At 41.6% G+C, this 4276-nt stretch overlaps 1 pseudogene; it reads right to left on the minus strand.

The window, feature by feature from the left end:
• Positions 1-323: 323 nt before the first annotated feature.
• LOC149166063 (nuclear poly(A) polymerase 4 pseudogene) lies at positions 324-770 on the minus strand (annotated as a pseudogene).
• Positions 771-4276: the final 3506 nt, after the last annotated feature.

Below are 4276 nucleotides of genomic sequence, written 5' to 3' on the forward strand. Positions count from 1 at the left end.
GCTGTTGCTATTGGTCATTATGGAAAAACTACCCTGTTGGTGGCTTCCTTTAGATTCTTGTCAAAATATGGGTATGGATTTGGATCACAGTATGCTGGAAGCTTTTCAAACTTCAAGAGAAGATGACGGAAATGTGATTCAAACCACCCTCTCCAACTCTGAAAATCATCTTCATCTGAAGCTGTAACATGGATTTGAATGAAAAAATCATAACTAGAGCAGAAAGGAAACTGTTCAAAGAGTACATTCCAGTCACCACTATTTGGCAAGGTGCTCCAATTTAACTCCATTTTCATTATTGCATCCCAGCCACGTGAAAATTCTTACTTGAGTCTTTGTAGGGTGCTTCTTGTAACATTGTAACTGCGGCAACTATAGGGGTACACTGGTATGATAATTGGTATATGGTGATGTCTATCTGATCCATCAGAATAATCAGCCTGGGTCTCCACCAATGTCACTGGAGTTGGCCACTGCCAATGTGCATATATCCAAAAGAATCTTGAAACCAGCATACTGACGGTGGCATTTGGAAACATTTGGCAAACCCGTGCAACAAGCACAGCCCAGTGTATTCCTTCAGGAAACCCGAAAGTATCTGAATATATTCCTCTCCTCTTTGCCCAAAACTTGATACATCTCAGGGTGGAACGGAAGTTCTCAATCTTGGGTACTAGCTGAAGGATCCGTGCTATAACTCTGCATCCATTCAAACTTTTGACAGTTGTATCATCAATATTCTCAAGCAATTTTTCATCGAGAATATCCATATCTTCTGGAATTGTTCTCAGACTCATTTGTCTTCTGACATGCTTCTTGCAAAGCTTGAAATGTCTTGAAGTTCTTTTTCAGTAGTGATAAGATAGCCTTTTGCCTAAAGATCGCCCCTAAAGTCTTATTTTTACAATTAAAACAGAGACGGACCATGCCATCCCATTCCTTGAAACTAATTGGAGGAAGAGGATTACAGGGTTCAATAAGTACAACCGAGGAGTCAACCTTTGGAGGAGGCCTGAAATTGTTCTTGCCAACTTTGAAGAGATGTGAAACAAGAGCTAGCAATTTAGTATTCACTGAAAGCCGGCAATACAAATTATCTCCTGGATTTGCAACAAGTCTCATAGCAAACTCTCTTTGGAACATGATAATGGCACATCTAAAAATTGGTCTGTGTGATAACAATTTAAATGTAAACGGAGAAGATATCTGGTAAGGAATATTTGCTACACACACACATCGAAATAAGGCAGTTCACATTTGAGAACATCTCCTTGAATGGCCTGCAGTCGAATGGCACTGCTTGTGCCTTGTACCCTGCGCTGCAATTCCAACACCATACGAGGATCCAAACCGATTGCTATTAGCTTCTTGGCTACCTCTGATACCTAGTTCTGCATTTTCTCTGATACCCACGGTTCAGAATAAAAATACAATCAATACCTTATCACACTCTACATCAACTGAACATATTGACTGTAACAAATACCCATTATTATTGTACACAATTTTGAGATGACAAATACGGTTCTGTTGGTTCCGAAGACTAAAGTTGCAGGCCCTTGCTTATGCGCTCCCAATGCACTTATGATATTTCCAAGTGCCAATAAACCCTTGTTAATGTGAACACCTTCTTTGAAACGGAGACCATCCGCACCTGTCTTCTTGGCTCGTTCAGAACCTGCAAGATCCACTAAGTGAAGCTTTGCACATAGAAAATCTTCACACCGATCTTCTGCAGTACCTGGATCACCACTTAATGCCGCATCCCATTTCCTCGTATTCACCATGTTGATTGTAAAGATAGCATGAGAACGACTGGATTGATTATTCATGTTAGTGCTTCCAGTAGCTCGACACAACGACCCTTCAGCTAAAACAGAAGCCATTTCTTCTTGAGCGGCGACATCTATCTCTGTTACACCTATAAGATTTATTCCACCATTAGTTGTTTCCCGAATTTCTATGGGTGACTTTACATGGAGTGTTGGCTTTCCACTACCCGGACCATCTAGCTTCGCTGCAGCTAGAGGATTTGGGTCAAGTAGATCATGCACTTCTTCTTTCAGAATCAATCATTACAGTTCTGTTGTTTCCTCCAAGAGAATCCTATCTCCTCCAGCGCCATTTGTATTATCACTTATGTTGGTGCCAGACAAACGAGCTGGAATGGCGGTTCCTATTGAAAGTGCATTATGTTCACCTCATAACCACCGCAACTTTTGCTTCTACAACTGTCAACCGTCTCTTTGCAAGCACCCATATTATGACAGGTTGCATTACCGCCAACTTGGAACATGAGTGATACAGAAGGGCAACTCATTTCCATTCCTTACACATAATGATATTCCCCCGGTACCTTTAGCAGAAAATGTTAGCTGAATGCTCTTCTTTTCCTGAGCTCCACTGGGCATTTTTTCCTGCTGTTTCCAACAGTGTATGTACAGTGCGTGGTAGAACATGTGGAGGTAAAGAGGTTGTCACAAGTGTAGTTTTTCGCCTTTTACAAGTTGCTAAAACTGTAGGAACATGTTTCTGGAAAGAGAAAAGCAAGCTGGATCTTTTTCAAGATTGAGAAGTTCAAATGACACATATGATGACTGTATAAAAATCAATCTTTGAACATGAAGTCTTACTCCTGTGTAGCAGTTATCAACAATTTTTCAAATGTCTTGATCTAGCTTTGCTACATCTACCGGAATTGTAAGGTCAATCTCCTTGAGACCGAAGTAAAGAGCCTTCACCGAAGTATTGGGTAAAACATCACCAGGATTTACCATAATGCCCTCAGCCACAAAAGAAGTAATTATTAAACATGTTTCCTCTTGAAGATTAATCTTAATGAGCTGCAACTGAACAACTGTTTGTGATGGACCAAGAAGGCTCTGGTGTGGCTCTAAACACTGCAGTGTCAATAGTAGTAAGCACCATTCGGGCAGGAACCTTATCATCAAAATTTAGTATATGAACCTTCTGCTGAAAGCTCGAGCCAATCCCCAATTTCGTAGCGCGCTACGAAACCGCCTAAACATGTAGCGCTGCGAAGCTACTAAAAGAATTCTGGCGCTGCGAAAACACCCTGTCTTTAAGCTAGGCTAAAAATTTTTGGCAACAGCATTTTCAGTGACAACACCTTCCTCCGTAATGCATTAATTTTTAAGGCGCAATTTGTTGGTGTGTTGTTTGTTTGGCTGTTGGTTTATTGGTTCATGGGGCCGCCCGGTGGGGGCCGACACATGTGGGCTGGGTAGGTTCAATCCCCGCCAGCCCCGCATTAAACTCCTGCATATATGGTTTATATATGGTGTAGTGTTGGGGTGTGGGCCGAGTCCACCAAAGGTGGCCCACCCACCCCATTAATGATATTAATATAACTTATATGGTGGAGGTTGGAGGGTTCTGCGGGGTAATGGCTGCCAACTCAATTTTAATGTTAAATTTTTGTTTTGAGGGTGTGGTTGGACCAGCAGGGGTCATGGCCCGTTGATCCTTCTTTTAATATAATTTTGGTTATGTAGTTTGGGGGTGCTGGGGGTAGTGGCCCGCCACCCCATATATATATATTTTTATTTTTATAAAACAAAATACCTTTTTTCGAATTTGTCTAATATAGGGGATATTAGATAAATTTTAAGGATCCAAAAAATTCACCTGCTTTCGAGACCTAGTTTTCATGCCCCGGGGTTGGTCAAATTGTATGACACTTAAACCTGGCCCACAGTCCAACTTTGACCAAAAATTTGACTGGCTCGTTCTCCCTCATACGAGCTCAGATTGACGAACCGTTCACACTGTTGCGATCAAGACGACAAGATCTACGCTATGATCTTAGTTCGACAACATTCTGATCACTTTGATTTTTGAGCTTCCATAAGATCTATTTGTCCTGTGTGGCATCTCTGGAGCCACCTGGATCAATCCTCCCCGCTGAGGATCTTTTGGTCCTCCAAAAGCATGGAAAATAATCTACAACTTCTCTGTACCTTGTCTGCATCATAAGTGGCTTGAAAAGGTATCGCTTCCATCTCCTTCACCTTTGTTCTTTGGAGCCTTAAGCGATGATTCGACACCTGCAACCTCTGCAACCTGCAGTACATTGTTTTTCAAATTACATGCTTGACTTTCATGACCAACTAATGACCCAAGCATCACATACTTTCCATGAGTTTATAACACATACTCGGTGGTCAAGTTTTCATCGGAATGGAAACAATACCCCAGCTACGAAAACAAGGCCAACATATCATTATTGCTTCGACAAGTGATGGAAAACACATCA

Source organism: Pinus tabuliformis, chromosome 5_1 (assembly GCF_031772625.1).
Source record: "Pinus tabuliformis cultivar Carrire ecotype Pingquan chromosome 5_1, CPIR1, whole genome shotgun sequence".
NCBI lineage: Eukaryota > Viridiplantae > Streptophyta > Pinopsida > Pinales > Pinaceae > Pinus > Pinus tabuliformis.